A 17805-nucleotide genomic window follows, 5' to 3' on the forward strand; every position below is an offset into this window, starting at 1 on the left:
ACTTAAATGTCTGACGGGTAGCAGCTAACCGACCCGGTTAGCTCGCGAGCTAATGCTAGCCGGGGAGCTAACCGGGCCGGTGGAGCCCGGCTAGCGTTAGCTCACTCGTCGAAGGCCATAGCGAGACTCCCTACATGGGCATGGTGTGACTATGACGTTTATTTCCGTCGTAATCCCATTCGACGCACTCTAGCGTATCGATTCTGACATAGAGAAACCACAACAAATCGCGGGAGTTGTTTTTTGGGAAGGTAGACATGCCAGATACACAAATTAACGTGTAGAAGCACTACAAAAGTGGAATTTTCATAATATGTCCCCTTTAAAAGAGCTGGATTGATGGCTATTAAAAATATAGGCAAACCTGCAGCATTGTCTTTTGATCCCATAGCTTATTCTGCATTGTCAACACAGCTGTATGTAATCATGAGACTTCTTTCACACCTTCAGATTTTTTCCATTTACAGATATAGTCTTTGGCGCAAACTGTCAATTGGAAGCTACTGTGGAATCTGTCAAGTTTTGGTGCGACATAGGCGATAAACAACCTTTTTTCCCCTCACATATACAGTAGAAACAGACTCTTATACACTTGCTAACATCATTGAAATCCCCCTTTCTACCTCGGTCATAGCAGAAAGTTATGAGCAACAACATTATTACTTTGCATTTGGCAAAATAGATCTGTCTGCTGCATCCTCCACAAATTCATGGAGCCGGGAATTTAAGCGTGGCCAGTCCTTGCTGGCGGGGCTCCAGGGGTAACAGGGTTTTCTGCCCGTCTAATTAAATTGCCTGTTATTGATTATATGTGTAAATACAAAACAGATGTCCACATCATCTCCCCTTCCTTTACCTGTCTTCTTGCAGCCGTCCTGGTCCCGACCTGCTTCGAGACGCGTTTTTAATTTCCCCCTTGAGACTCGACTCCTCTGAAAAGACTTTTAACCTCCTCCCTCCCCTCCAGGACAAAAGTGCATGTGCTTGAGAGCAATGAGACAGAAGTGCCCCCCAGGAAAACGTATCTAAATAAGAATCCAAACATCAGATTTCACAGAACAAAGTTCACTGCTGTATCCCCATCCCCCGTGGCAGTTTCCAGATAGTTTCAGCTGCTTTCTGATTTGTTTGATTGTCTCTGAGAGACCCAGAGGCTGAGGATGCTGCTGTTTTGGAGATACGGTTTGATCCAAACATGGACGCAGGGCAGGCCTGAGCACTGTTCAGAAACCGCTGCTGACGCATTCCCCTGCGAGTCCAAAAAAACTGCTCAGTACTGCTGAGAGTCATGACTTCTGTAGAAGGCTCCTATCACTGCCCCCTCTGTGCTCTGTTCCCACTGTGTGTTCTCCTCAGACACCACTTGTGTGTAGATTGTAACAGTGTTAGCTCATTATAACTGTTCCTGGAATCGACAAGATCCATTTCTATTAAAATCTTGTGGTTTGCAAAAAAAAAACTTAACACAGATCTTGTCCTATAAAACATTATTTACATTTTAAATTTAACTAGCAACTCGTGTGCGGTTGTAGCAGAGTTAGACAAATCAAAGGAAAATTCTTAGATTTTATTCTTGTTGGTATAAAACACAACATTTAATTGAGGCTTCATATTTGACAGTTTAACCATAAATGAAATAAGAAAATAAAGATAAATGCACATCTTTTTGACATTGTTAATTTCTGTGGAGTGGAAGTTTTCATGTCACCGTAGTGATTCGTCTGCGAAAAGGCTTGTATCGGCTGATTTATTGTAATCTTACCGTTCACATCCAGTTAACCTGCAAGTGAAGACAGATGTGGGAAATAGCTTCTGAAATGCTCTCAAGAGGAATTTGACCTTTAGATCCCTTGTGTGTCCATCAACTCGTTGCATATTTAATAGTGTTCAAACATCCTCTCTGTTTGATGTCCATTGCATGTTCCTGTTATTACAAGCGGATCATTTGACAGTGAATGTAAAACTGATGGCTGGTTTCCACTCTCACTTCGTCGTGTCTGCACCGTGGCGAGCGGGGCTACACTGTGCTGTTGGGCTTCGTTGCTTCGTTCCGGCTCATCTGACATTCATTAGCTCTAATTAGATTGTGTGCTCTGAAGGAATTCAGACTCATTGTGATTATTATTTGCAGGGGGACTGAAAAAATGATTATGATCCACATCTTATTCGTCCATCAAAAGCTTGTATTTTATTAAATTGGTATCGGCTCCTGCTTCCTGGCGAACACATCAGTTTTGTGGTGATTAGTGTAATTGCTGTTTTTTTTTCCTGGTATAATGATATTAATCTGAATTATTCTGAGCAAAGGCAGATCTCAATTGTCATTTTGTAATCTCTTCATTATTCATGCAGCTTTGCGCCTTGTTAGCTTTTTGTTTTTAATATTTCCCATCATATTTCCCTGACAATACGTTGTAGCTGCTGTATCTAGAACAGGGGTGTCCAAACTTTTTGTCCCGAGGGCTACATACAGACAAAATCCAAAGGACTGGGCCACTCACGCCGCCACGCCCCCTGCCCTGGAGCGGACTGTTGACAGGGTGGGGGGGGGGGCGTGGCAGCTAGGCGGCGTTCTGGGGGACGTGGCGGCGTTCTGGGGGACAGCTGGCAAGTCAGGGCTGAGAAGTGCAATACAGTGGGCCATAGTCCATTATATTTCATTTAGCTGACGCCTTTATCCAAAGCGACTTACAATAAAGGCCGGCACATGGTTCTGCAACTGCGCCTGCAACTTTTCACGCAGTTGTGTCGAAGGACTCGTTTTAATTTATGGTTCTCCAAGGGTTGCGTGTGTTGCAAAGCAATTCACCACCAGAACACTAGGTGGAGTAACTTTTTTGTGGAAGACGACCTTAGAGACGCCTTCTTTGTGTGTGGCAGTCGTCGTCGACTGTTTATTTGTTTATTACTTATACTGGAGGACAAATCTGTCCCCGATCTTTCTCCACAGCTTCGTACCTTCGTCGACCTGCAAACCGACGTTAGCCAAGATGTCCTACCAGGAATTGCAGGCCATCTGCGTGTCCTTGTATTCCGTCAATGACGGGTTATACAAGTGGTCATACTTTCAGACCTCTTCTGCCAAATGCTCTTCTAGTTGGTCCATATTCGTTCTTCTGAATCTTCCGTGGTTTCTGCCGGTATTATGAGGCATGAAACCGGAAATGTGACTCCGGAAAGGATGTAGTTAGCTGACCATCACAGCCTTGCGGGCTGCGTGAGGCTTGCGTAGCTGTGTCGTATAGTTAAAAAAATTGGGCAACGCACTCAAGCACGCAAGGGGCACGCAAGGGGCTCTTGAGCGTACCCCTTCTTGAATGTCTCTGAAAACCCTAACCCCGAGGGTACAAACGCAGACCAACAGGAATCAACAAAGTAAAAATGTCTTCAAAAATAGAGCAAAACAAAGTGCTATAAGTAAGTGCCATTTAAGTGCTACTAAATTGTTAGTTAAAAAAAAAAAGGAGTTTGGACACCCCTGATCTAGAAGCTGTGATAGCCTGGTTTTAAATGTATTGCATCTACTGAAGTAAGATAATGTGTAATTTTCTCTTCAGCCTGCACTTGGAGCAGCTCAGGCCATCAGAACTATCACCTATATACCATCGAAAGTGATGTTGGCTCTCAATGTTTTTTTTGCTTGTGTGCCATATGCAGGACATTGCATATTGTAGTGTACATAACCTTTCAGCACCTGACATGAAGTCCTGTTCCTGCTTGTTATTCAGTTGGGCGGGGTTGGAGAAGGTTGTTGACTCTACAGTTCAAGTCCTGTGAGAGATGACTATATGTTGCACAGCGAGGGCAATTAGCTTTTGTGTATTTTGTGTGAATAACATATTTGCTTTGTGCCGCATGAGGAGGGACTGTCTGAAATATATTTAAATAATAGATTATTAACTTGAAAACCAAATACATGTGATGGTCAGTTTCTGTTTGAAGAGCGTCACACACATACACACACACACACACTCAGCACGAGGTAGGGGGGAATCTCCTACTAGCTCTGCCTTAAACCTCATCTGTTCCAATGTGGCTGAAAGGCAGAGGAGCCGGTGTAATGACCCAGATTTTGATCACACTCCTTATCACACGTCTGAAGGCACAACCCTTCACTCAGCTCAGGGGTGAACATCGTGGTTTGACAGTGAGGATGGGCTGTGGCAGTAGTAGGAATATTACAGGAAAACTTTGTTTTTGTTCCATTTTGTAGGTGGTGGAAAAGTTAGAGAAACTGGGTTCTGCAGCGCTGTCTGAAATGAACCGGTTTGCCCCCTTAGTTTTGATTTGAAATGATACAGCCACATCATAAAGACATATCTAAGCTCATCAGTCTTTGATCTGTTCATCTCGTGCATCTTTGTCCAGAAACAGCATCTAGATCATTGTTTCTCACTGGGAAGCTCGGATGATATGAAAATCTCTTCCACTTAACTTCCCATTTCTCCCCTGGGTATTGTTTTGGTTTGCCGTCAGAAGTGGGAATGTTATTTTCATGTCTCAGCCTGGTTAACTCTGCGCCAATTTGGACGTTTAACATCTCTGCATGATGATAATGTCGCCCTGTGGTTAAACTACTCGATACAGAATTAGGCAGTAAACCGTTTACGCAGATGGTAAACAATTTACAATTAGTAACTTTTTTTAGAAAGAGAGCGAGCACTCTGAAACCAAAACATTAAATGGACGTAGAAATTCAAAGTTGTGTAAATAAACAATGAGTAAAGTATTTATGTGAGAACTGGAGCTCATGAAACATTGATGTTTTATTTAAATCCATAGATTTTACAGAGTAGTGTCCATAATTAACATATGAAAGTGACACATATGGCAACATGGACACTCCTCTTCATTTTTTAAGCCCTTTAATTGCTACACATTGGACCAGGCCTCTATCAATGGAGCATAGTTCTGAGTGAAACTGTTGTTCTCCACAATTTTAAATACATTGGCATGAAAACAAGTTTTTTCACTATTCAGACTGATGAATATTAAGAGCTGTTTTACATTAAAACAGGTGTTTCTCACATTATCGTGTTAAGCTGCTTTCAGACATTTTCCAGAAATTTTCTGGAAAAACTGGGTCGGGAACATTTTCCTGATGTCTCAAAACCTTAGAAATGCTACTATCTGACTCTCCCCTCTGCGCTCAGTGGGCGGTCGTTGTCTTCTTTGGATATATATGACATTTCCCACCCATTACCTTTGGGTGGGAAATGTCATATATATACAAAACATATACAAAACATCCAGGTCATGACATGAAATCAACAGTGGTAGGATGCCTACCCTTTCATTTTTGTTTGTTTTCTAAATCCCGCAACCTCTTCTGTACATTAAATGTCAGCAAACCTAATTTCTGGCCCTTCTCAAATTATTAGTTTTTCTCTACACATTCCTAACAGCCCCGGCAGGTTTGTTTTTCCACTCCGTAATGACTGAGGGCTCGAGCTCAAGGCAGAAGGCCTGTTTCTCATGTCCGCCAGTGCCCAGCTCAAGTATTTTTAAGTCTCAAGTGTTGTCTGCACGGTTGTGTGGTTCTGAGCTCTGTCGCTCCGCTGCTCATTTCTAGTTCCACGAGCCTCACGCATTCGCTGCCTTAAAATTAGCCTCTCTTATGTCTGGTCATGTGCGGCGGCCTTTTTAATTTCCCCTTCAGGATTCTCAACATGGGCTCGTTGACGCTGAAGCTGGTTCATTGTGCGAGGTTAACAAAGCTCCACCAGTTCTTTGATGTGCTCTGTCCTCTGCAGAGGAAACCCATTATCTTTTAAAGAGGTGTCAGGCTGGAGCATGATTCACTTCCAAAGAAAAATTATACTTATAAAAACACTTTTCTAGTTCTTATGAAATGTAGCTTTTCTGTTATGGGACTTAAAGATAACACACACCTCAGGAAATAAAGTGAATCTTTTCCAAAGAAACACATCCAAGCTGCTTTCAGACATTTATTAACTCTGGATATTCTCCTGATATTCTCCTGAAATGTGAATGTTGGATGCGAAAACAAATATCTCAGGATTAAATAAAGGTGTCACACGTGTAAAAGACGCTGACGAATACGCCATCTCGAGCAATGACATGAAAATAGGCAATCCAGCGGGGAATCACCTGCTGTTTTCACTTCTCCTGGAGTTCTACAGAGTTTATGCCAGAAGGCCAGGGGGATGAAGTCCCACTCGGACATTTGCGTTCACACATTCACCTCCTCTGGAGAAAATAAGGAGGAACTCCAGAGTTCAGTGTCTGAAAGCAGCTTTGGAAAGAAAACAAGAGTTTTGGGGATGAAGGGTGATGGTGGTGACGATTTGTTGTTGACCTCCGCAGCAGGTTTTATACCCTACATTCTTCCTCCTGCGTGCTTTGCCAGCGCTCCTCTGAACGCTCCGGAGGTCTGTGTTGTTGTGAACGTGTCTGACTGCAGAATCCCTTGCTGCGTTCTTTATATGTGAAAGACTAAATCTGGAGAATGTCCGGAACCCTCTGGTGTGGACATTTTCCGGTATTTACGTCTCAAAATCCTCACACCTCCATAGTGCTGTGGTGCCACTTTTCAAACGTGTCCGATCCTAAAGTCAGTGAGCTCTTTCATGTCCCGTCCTTCCTCCATGTTTCAATAAAATCGAAATCCTGCCATCAGCCAAATGGCAGTGAGCACAAAAAGTCATTGACGGAGACGTATTCACCTGGAAACACACCACGAGGACTGAGAGGAAAAATGCTTTTTTTGCATTTCGGTTGAAATAATCCAGTTTTGTCCTCGCTCAGCTGACTGTATCATGCAGTTCATCTGTAAGCATGAGGTTGACCTGGGGCTGCCTCACAAAGCAGAATAATGAGGTTATCCAACTTACACTGGGCTTAACTCTGGCTTTTTCCATGGAAACTAACACTGCACACCAAACCTTTTTTCTTTGGCAGAACCTCTCCATTAATCATCTGTCAATAAACAAAAAACACGATTCACATAAAAACGAAATCTCAATCCCGCTGCCTTAATAATGGTGTAAATGTACGATTGCATATTAATTATTAATAATATTGCTGTTGGTTCAGCGCAGCCTCTTGCACTTGTATTTCATCACTGCAGCCCTGTGGAATATTAGATAGCTTTGTTAATAATACAATCTATTTACAGACTGACTGATAAGACCATTGTTGATAAATGCACGATGCACTTAAATCTGACGTTGTGCCTATATCAGGACATCTTTATCTCTTTAACACGTGAACGAGAAGATGGTATTGATTTCTTTATGGCACCTTTTAAGCTGAGTGTATTGGCACAGTTTCGGTATTGACTCGGTATTGACTCTGTGTATTTGCTGTCGTGAGCGACTGTCAGGTAACTAATGGTCATTTCCCCGTGATCAGGGCTCTGCAGCCGCTGCCTTGCCCGCTGCTGACGCCTCCGAGTTAGATACGAGATAAACAAGCAGCCGATTTTTACTGATGTTTCTCTCATGATCCTTTTTTTATTTATTTCCTCATGAATGAGTCATTGATTGAAACCGAGAGCCGCGTCCTCCTGAATGTGCTGGAATCTGCGGCTCATGCATGATCTGCAGCACAGAAGCAGCGCGCGGATTATCTTCTCTGGATGATGATGATGATGATGATGCCCTTGGAAGTGCAGAGTGAAGGTGAATTTCACACAAATAAGAGTCTAGAATACAAAGAAGCAAACAGAATGATCAACTATGGATAGAGGTTGTTATCTATTTGTCTAATAGTAAAGCAATTGTAGTATTTGTTTGTAGTTCTGGAAAATGTACAGACCCTCACCACTGTATCTGTTGGTCATAGTTTCTCAGGTAGTTTGCTTCACAACGCACCGCGGTCACACCAACACATCCGCGAGCAAGAAGGTGAATAAAACATTTGCTTCCGGTGGAAAAGCCGATCCAGTTTGCGTGGCTCCGTGTGTGGAGTTCAACTTTAGTAAACATGACCCCGCGATATTTACTTTGCATTTGTGACCTCGGCCTACGAATCTTTTGCAGCCCTTTTTAAAATGATTGTCTCTCCCTTCTTATTCCATCTGTTCTATCTTTGGCAAGTGACACAATCTATGTATATTAAAACACACACGCACTGTGGTGCAGCTGCTTATTCTTCATATACATGGCCTGATGATGGTGTGTATGAGTTGTGAAGGGATCCCTGAATGTGGACTTGTACACATGTTAGATTCATGTGTTACTGTGCTTCCTCTGCAAGTGTATGCCTCCTAAATAATTGCATTTTGCATATTAATTGTGGCCTATGATATTACCTGTCGGGTTTACATATTTGTAATTTTGCTGCTTCAGCAATTTCTTCTAAACTGACTCTAATCTCTGTATCTGTCTTGAGATTGACTAGCGACCTGTTCAGGGATGGGATTGACTGTAGCCCCGCTGCAACCTCAAGAGATAAACTGTACAGAGGATGAACGGATGGTGATTTCTGAACATACGTCATTTATTCATTCTCTGTGGATTTTTTTCTTTATCCAAATCGAGGGTCTAAGTACAGAGGATGTATTCATCCATATAGATTTAATAGACCTTTGAGAGACCGTTAAGATCTATGATATTGTATAAATAGAATATTCTGTACTTGACTAAAACGGTATTTGTTATTCTGTTGCTTCACCTGAAAGCGTAGTTGCCCTGTTTATTACACGGCTCAGCAATGAAGCATTTTGTCATTCAACTTTTCATTTTACTGGCAGATTCTTAAGCTGTACAACGAAGCAACTCCTAAATGCAGAAACAGGAGGGCCAGGCCGGTCAAATATACGACTGGCGTTTCCTGTGCTTTTCATCCTACGACACATAAATGTCACATGAAGGCACCATGTTTAAAATTCCAATGTAATTCTGTGTGTGCAGCCAGATTACATTGTCCTGTATGATGATACAGCAACTCTGACAAGACAAATTCTTTTTCACAGTCGGTACAGAGAGAAAACATGAGAGGGTTTGTGTTGAATTCTCAGCCGTGGTTTGTGGCACATATGACTTAAATTGTTCTTTGGCTTTTATAATAGAAATGTCTCCCTGAAACGTTTGAATATATACTTTGTTACGTTTTACTAATTCTTCCTGTCGTGTGTTTTTGTCTTGCTGCTGTGCAACCGAATAGCTAAATATTTTTTAGCTTTAAGAAGAATCCTGCAGTGCAAGTGGGTACTGCTGTTTATATTTGTACATTGGGACAAATACTAAATGCACAAACTGGCCGGTCTTCAGGAAGTTCAGAGTGACCTCATAGAGCAAGAATCCAGTACAAAGTGAAAATGTTGACCTGTAAAATTTAGCACAGACAAAAAGCGCTGGTTGAAAATGGCAACAACTAAGTAATGGGTTTTAATGTAATCCAGCTTGAAAACGAGAACGTTATGTGTTGTTGTTTCAGCTCAATGTTGTGTTTTGTGATAAGTGGAGTTCATCTTTCCCTCGGCCGCACAGGGGATGCTTTCCTCTCCCGTCTCGCAGGCTCGTAATCAATGAATCAGACGCACTGGAAGATCTGAGTCAGCAGATCTGTGTGAGGGTCAGAGCTGAAACTGGAACAGGAATCAGATCCCAGACTCAACCTCATGAATACAACTCGTATTCCTGTCTGTCACTGTGTGTGTGTGTGTTTGTGTGTGTGTGTGTGTGTGTGTGTGGCCTCATGTGTACAAAACCATTGGAGTCCATGGTATCCAGGGAAACGGTCCCTGTTTCCTGGCTGGCTGTTCACCTTCCACCTGGCCATATGCTGCCCGCTATAACCAGAGCCTGTGATTTGCTGCAGCAGATCTCAGCCATCTCTACATCTTTATTGCTCCTGTTTTTGCTGATGGAGCGTCTCTTTGCAGAATGCCTGCATGGAGGGGAGTTCTTGGCCAAGACAGACATTTGTGGTTAGTTTGGTGTTTTATTATGGAATATAATGTCATAAAGAACCGTTGTAAATACCGTAAATAAAAGCCAGATGAATTCAAGTCCAATGTTCACGCATATGTTCATATTAACACACCTCAAAATGCATATCACATGACATGGGCATTCAGCGTACTGGGATAAACAGGAAGAGGATTTTCTATTCAATGAAAATGTGATGAAAAAGAAGCAACAACGGTGAAAAGTATTAAGACATTGTCTTTTCCTGGACTGACGATGAGGTGGAGGTGGAGCTATGAGTGAAAGTGACTGATGAGAACCAATCAGGAAGCAAAAGCAGACGACTGCGCCGTAGTTTCCAAACGTCTCCGTTTTTCTGCTCGTCCAGACCACAACGCTTCCCTGGAGTTTTCACACTGAAACCAGGCCAGCAGCTTCTCCACACTTTTGAGTTGCTTGAAAACTCCGGAGTTTGTGTGGACAGGCGGCGTAAAGGTAGCAACAGCAGTGTGTTTAAAACCGAATGCTCCAGACATGTCACATGTAAAAAATATTCACGAATTTATTGATCGTGATGAAAAAAATCAGGTGCATTTGGGGAACTAATATCTATGAGTGTGTGTAATTTGGTGCAGTTTGGTCACATTTAAAGGGACTGGTGGGCCTTGAACTCTATTTAGTGTCATTCTAATTCTTCATGCAGCACCATGACTGTGGTCCACTTGAATTCGTGTCACATGAAGTGGACGATGATGGTGGGAAAACGTTTGAAAATGTCCCTTTTAAGTTTTCGAGCCCGTCGATCCTCGTCTCTTCTGTCCATTAGTGTTTCTCCATTCTGTGTCCACCATGAAACGTCTTTTGAAAATGCAGTGTGTGTCTGTGGCTTCTCAACCTGAAGGACTCTTCTGCACAACCCTATAATTTTAAATATAGATTCACTGTATCTATAGAGATCTTTTAGCATTAAGACTCATTCACAAAGTACTGAAAGTATTCTAACACCTCCTCATTTCACAGATTGTAGGGATTGCTCGGTGTATCGGTGTAGAGCCTGGATCGGATTGTACCAGGTTTGCTGTGCACAAAGTGTGCTTGCCTGCACAGTTACATAGTGCGGCTCACAGGCTTCCTTTGTCAAGGTGGCACGAAGAGTCCATTGAGCCCATTATGTGCCATTATGCTAATTTGTGAAAGTAATTCCATTATCATCAGTAATGAATGAAAATCTTTTGTCCTGTCTTCAGGTCCTTGATGGATAGAGAGTGGAAAATGTGGTGTTTGTCTCTTACTCACACAAGAGATTCATATTGACAGATGACTCACAATGACATGATGGTGTGACAAATGGTCTCAAGTGCGTTGATAACAGAACTGATCATGCAGCCTATATTTACAGATCCGTACTGTACAATTTGATGTATACTGCGGTTTAGTTCCTCCACCGGTCTCACAGACAAACATCAACGTCACTTTCTTGCGTGTACAGAGCAAACCGATTTAGTCTACTTGGCATCGAACCTCACTCCATCTCCCACAGACCCCTTCATAGTTTTATAGAGGCGCCATTGTGAGCGAGACATAAAAGCAGCCAGCTCTGGACAGAGGGTGCATGACAGAGGCTAGATATGGGGCAGAATGCCCATCGCCAATTACCCCTCCTGCATGGGGAGCAGAACAATTATGGGGCACAAATGTCCCATATGAGAACAGGCAATTGTTTTCATGTGTATATGTGGGTTCGTGTGGTCTATAAACAGAAGTGATGCTGAAAATTGGCGATCGCAATATTTCAGAGCCAAAAAATACAAATTCAGTTAACTTCTTTCCTCCGAAACCTCAAAGGTGCTCAATTACCCTGAGAACGGTGGCAAATCCTCCTTTTGGAGAATCAGGAAATGTTCTGGAGAAATCGATGATCGAAAGTAGTGCTGCAATCTAAAAATAGATTTGTTTTTTAATTAGCCATCCATTTATGTATGCTGCATTCCCTCAAACATAAGTAGCATTCATATGCTAATGTATCTTCTGTAGTACACAGCGCTGACGATTGTGTCTCAAACCGTAGCGTCCCAATGTTTTACAAGGGAAACAAAATGTTGGAGTGTATTTGTTCCTAAGAGAGGGAAGTGTGTGTGTGTGTCTACATCTGTTTGTTCTTTTTATATTTAGAAACGTCTGGTTAGATTGTGCTAAAATTAACTCTGAAATTACAGATGGTCCAAATCGGGCGGTGAGGGCCGTCTCTCAGCTCTGAGGTTATCATTATTCTGTGGCTGGTTGTCAAGGAACAGCCTCGGTCCTCAGATCCTGCTCCAGTGATGCTTCCCACATGTGTTATGACTGTGAGGCGGAGCGGCGAAGTAACACAGGGTGTGATAAGGGCTCAGTCTCTCTCTATACCTGGCCTTATATGGATGGAGCTTGAACCTCGGCTGCTTTGTAAGCTGAGCTTAATGCAACGGCTCACTGCCGATTGTGGATTAGTTATAACTCTCATCCTCCTGCTTCCCTGGTGTGAAACTGTGTCATATTCTGTGAATTTTGGGATGAGAGGTATAAAGTGGATGTTTAATGTAAAGCTATGAGAGCTGAGTGATTGTAATGATATAGAGAGAAATTAAGAGTCAATCAACAGTGGTGTAATTGTTATATACACACAATTCTTATTAAACAAAACTTAATGTGGGTGTATATATATAATCAATCACACACACACACACACACACACACACACACACACACACACACACACAATTATCATTCCTAAGATATCGTTATCAAACCCCGATGACAAAGAAATGTAATTGAGGCTTGATATTTTAAAGTTTAACCATAAAATGTATTATAAATAACTTAAAATAATAAGAAAACACATTTACAACCAAATATTTAGAACTTTAATTTAGAAAATAAACATAATAAAATGTAAAGCCTAAATGTTCATATTTTCTGCATTGTAAACATTGTATCGATCACTGTAAAACTGCCAACTACACTGCTTTCACTTGAGTTGGGATATCCACACTGTGGTCTGAACTCTGAACAACTTCAGACTCCTCCAGAGGAGTTATAAGGAGATTTGACAGGATTTTATCCCCTCAACTCGCACACTCATGATTTAACGTGTGGAGTGTGGACCATCGCAAGCTAAACTCCCCATTGGGGCTTTATGGAGATGGTGTTGATATCCAAAAATGAATCGCTTTCACGCTGTCAAACTCCGGTCCTGGATCGACTTGTACGTATTTTTTCATTTTGGACGAATATTTGACCTGACAAAAAAGAAGCGAGGAAGGTTGTTTGAGATTTAATGTACAATTCAAGGTTTAATATCCAACAACTACATGAGCGGTATTCCAACGAGAAGTAGAGTTGCAGAGTTGGGTGATTCACTGTACTTTTACTGATGCATTAAGCATAATTTCCTGTGCCAAATTTCCACTCCTACACGACCAATCCCCGGCCTCTGAGGGCTTGTAAATATGTGCCGTGAAGTGTGATTTAAGATTTTGAAATTATGCTATGGAAAGTATTTAACATGGGAGCACAGTACAACAGATTCCAGACTTTAGGACATGAAGCTGTGAACAGATTTGCTCAGGCTCACTAATGAGAGCTTTTAACAATGAAGCATAATGTCCCTGCTCTCGTTTAAGCTGCGAGAGTAATCCACTCACCATCAAATATGAGTATTATGAGTAAAATGGGGGAAACCGTCGCTTCTGAATGTAACCAACACCTCCTCTTTTTCTGCGAACCATCATGTCGCCGTGTCCTCAGGACGCTGGCGAAGCCGTGAAAAAAGATTTCGCTCCCCTCCTCCTTGCCCTTGTGCTTTGCTTGTGGCGTTCTCAGCTTAACTTGTCAAAAATAACACGGCAGAACAATGGCTGCTGGCCGGGAGAGGACCTCTGACATTCCTGTTAAAACAGAAGCACCGTTGTTAGTTAGTTAGTCTTGTACGAAAGCCTGAATGGACCAGTATGCTCCTACCTTCATAGAGATACATCTGTAATGTGCAAACGTGCCCTCTGGGATGCATCGGGGGGGTGTATGATTGTGATGTTTATGAATGCCCAGCTGTACAGCGAAACAAACCAGTTTGAGTACATGAAAGCCTCTTGGGTTTAAAAGTCCTTGCGGAGCAGAAAGCTGCTGACCCGAAACAACGGCACATTTACATTCAGACTCAAAGATTGAGGCACACTGACTCAACTCTTTCTATCAGGAACATGATCCAGCTTTAGCTCACCAGGCAATGACTGTCCAGCTGCTCTCATGCAGACGGGCACTCAAGTCGGGACATTTAGGCGAAATTATCCAGCGGGGCCTGTTTGTGAAAACACAAATGTCCGAGTCTCGGACAATCTCGAATTTGTCCTGCATCCCCCTTGTAAAGTGTTAAAAAAATGTCCGAGTGACAATACAGCAGGCGTTGATGAGGTAAAACATTTCTCAGGATGAAAAGATGAATCCCACACATAGAAGATGTAAACTTTAGAAGAAAAGCTTTTGGTGTTTTTGGAACTGACACTGATGGCAATGTGATGGAATCAAAAACATGTGATTTCCAGCCAGACATTTTTCTTTTGACTTGACCGAGTCTGGGTGATTTCCACCTGACATTTTCCAACGTCCGAACATGTTTTCAAGTTTTTGTGAGTTCATTTCTGAAAATGGCTTGTGTGGCAATGTGAACAATAAATTGCGCATTAGGAAAAAGCTAATTGATAATTTTATAACTGCCTAATATGAAAAGAAATTAGCTACCTCGGTTCAGGATTTTTTTTCAATTTCTTTAACAGTACGCCAGAGAAGTACTTATTTATTTTTTTAGCTTTTAAGTTTTCGCCCATTTTCCCACAAAATAATTTGTGGATTTCAATGAAACAATCCGGGTCTATTTAAGGGACTGATATTAGTATGTGCAATCTGAGGAAGCTTGAATATATTTAAGAGAACTGTTTGGCCCCTGATTGGAGATTTGTGCCATTCTAGTTTCCTGAAGCAATTATTTCAAGTGACACAAGAAGATTGATTTATTTTTTTGGTGGAAAGCTTGAATAACCCGGGCAAGTATGCTAGAGATAGTCAGGTATGAATACATTATAGTTAAATAAAGTGTGGACTGTTATATAGGCAGCTGTGTGCAGGCAGCAATTCAGACATGGACACTTCAGGGCAAATCTTATACCCCAGAGGAGGATATTCTTGAAATAATTTATTTCTAACACAAGTATAAAATACAGCTACAGACCTGCAGTGCTGTACAACCTGAGTTATTATCAATAAAAAGTGATAGATGAAACTCCTCTTGAGCAGTAACTATACTGTAGCCACAGTTTTTTTTTATATCTGAAGAAGATCTGGAATTTCATATTGCATGGTTCATAAACAATAAAAGACAGAAAAGAGGAGTCGAACAGACTCACTCAGGAGCCACAGTTTAATATCAGCTTACAGCCCTCTGAGAAAAGCTTTATAGAAACCTGCTCAATGTTAAAGCTCCATTTTTGCAATTAATTCATTCTTTCTGAATTCATTAAATTGGCTCAAACTTTTTTTTTCTAACAAACCACTGGGCTGAAAGGATTGAAATCAAATCAATCACTGAAATCAAATGCACCCTGCTTCAAGCGTCTTTCAAATGATGTATTATTTCTGAGCTTAACCAATACACAAACGATGTAAAAAAAAAAAGGTAAAAGAGTTCAAGTCGATTTCAAGGTCAAATTTAATCAAATATTACTTTTAACACTCTGCTGTTGAATTGAGTTAGTTAGTAAATAACTTTGAACAACTATGTCCCTCAGTAGAGCACACACCCCAACAGTCCCCTAAACATGGTCGATTTTTTTCATTGAGATCCTTCATTGAGATTTTGAGTAAAAAATGCCCTACAGCTCAATGTTAAAGAAAGTTACAAATAATTTGGATCTGCCTATTGATTATATCAAAAGATATTTGGAGTGGACAATAAACTATCTAGTTGATCTAAATAAAACTAAAATTAACTTTGATTCATTCAGCCTGAGGTGTTGGAACGATCAGAGTTGATTAGACTGTTGTGGTTTCTGTATCTGTGATTACGACAATGACATAAGGAAATAAACGATGTCCCATTAGCACGGAGACGGTGCGGTGTTGTAAACATGCAGAGATGTGTTGCTGGGGAATGTTGACACTACTAAACGCTCTGAAGGGCTTTGGCAGCCTCAGCCGTGCACTTGGCATATTTTGAAAGGTGTTATAGTGTAAACTGTCACTGAACAGGCCAGTTGTAACTGAGACTCAGTCCAACTGCCTCCGAGGGCCTCCAGTCTGTTTTGGCTCAGCGCTGTGGAAATCACAGTGTGGGCGTGTTTGATCACTCACACAGAACTGTCATGGCCGCTGGCCGCCAGGACAGCTCCCAGACACCCAAACACAACAGGCGCTCAGACACAGAGCATCGCCACCGCCAAACTGTGGAGTGAACAAAGATAAGCGCTGAGGAACTTGGGATGTCGGAGTTCGAGCCCCGGCCTGAACAGTCTCCGCCTGCTCCTTCTTCCTCGCTCAAATTGTCTTGGATCCCTGAAGCCGCTCGCTCCTGCACATCTTTCATATTGTTGATGGGTTCCTTTGCTCTCTGGCTGCTTGGAAATGGCCAAAACAACACAACTTTACTGATTTCCAAAGTTTCCTCTGTTACATCCAAAAATTGCATCGCCACCGTCTCTTGACTTGTGAATTGTTCTCATTTTTATCAGATAAAAACTGGTAAAGGTAACAATTTGGAAATGATTGGATTTTCATCAAGATCATGAACTTCCCAATTCTATTCATGTATGGTACGTCAAGTTTCTGTTGAGCAAATTTATTGTTTTTCCAAACTGTGATATTGACATTTGTGTTATCAGGGCCAGGCTTTTAGCATAATTCAATTACATTTTAATTTAACATTTTAAAGGAATGAGTCCATGCATCAAGAAAAAAGTTGAAATGCTAAGATTAAAGTCAAACTAAATCATAAATTCAACATCACGGATAGGTTAAAAAATAATAGGAGACAAACTTTCAAGATTCAATTCAAACTTTTACAAATATATAATCTAATATTAATGCACATCTCTGCCTCTATAGAATGTCTTTTGCAGATTGAATGGTGAAATTGTTCTTCACAATCGGTTTCAGTAATAAGGGACTTTTTTAATCTTTTAGCTCATAAACAGTGTGGTGATCAGAATTAGGAATTTGAAGAATTTGTGCCCTGTTTATTTATAAAGAGAAACCAGGAATTGAAAGAAGTGGCTGCATTCTTAAAAAATGAAATAACTGATAATGGACATTGGACACATACAAGGATATCGATGGTTCTACCAAACATTAAAAGGGTAAATCAGTGACTCCTCCAACTGGAATGATGCACCAGAGGAGTTCCCTTCAACTTCGACTTTATTTATCAACTTTATTCTTGACTTTTGGACTTAAATGCAAAATTAACAAAATGTAATCCTCCCTTTTATTTATTATGTATAAATCTAAATCTTAAAGCCTCGTGGTTGTGTTAACGGTTCTTTAAAGGCTTTAGCAGTGGACTAGTGACAGGAATCTGTTTATAATGGCCTCCCTGTGCTGTTCCATAAACACAATTGATAGTTTGTAGTCAGCTGACGGCCGCACAGCTGTGAATAAGCTTGGGATTGTGAAGCATGAATGAAACAGCTGAACTCGGTCAGCCACCGTCGGCCTCTAACCGACGCCACACTCTGTTAAAGGAGGCCTCGTTCCAGCAGTTATTGCAATGCTGCAGTTCATGATCAATATTGGTTTGATTAGATTCATGTTAGTGCAGGTTTTAGTTTCACCTGTGTTTGACAAACTCTTTTCAACTCTCCCTTTTTTATAACAATTATGATATTGTATTGGTTTAATAGGAAGTAAA

General features: G+C 41.4%; 1 protein-coding gene across 1 annotated transcript in view; it reads left to right on the top strand.

The window, feature by feature from the left end:
* adcy5 (adenylate cyclase 5) overlaps positions 1-17805 on the top strand; it is a 67429-nt gene that overhangs the window by 5061 nt on the left and 44563 nt on the right. The gene's annotated exons all lie outside the window — the stretch shown is intronic.

The sequence above is a fragment of the Pleuronectes platessa genome, chromosome 14, assembly GCF_947347685.1.
Source record: "Pleuronectes platessa chromosome 14, fPlePla1.1, whole genome shotgun sequence".
Taxonomy (NCBI): domain Eukaryota; kingdom Metazoa; phylum Chordata; class Actinopteri; order Pleuronectiformes; family Pleuronectidae; genus Pleuronectes; species Pleuronectes platessa.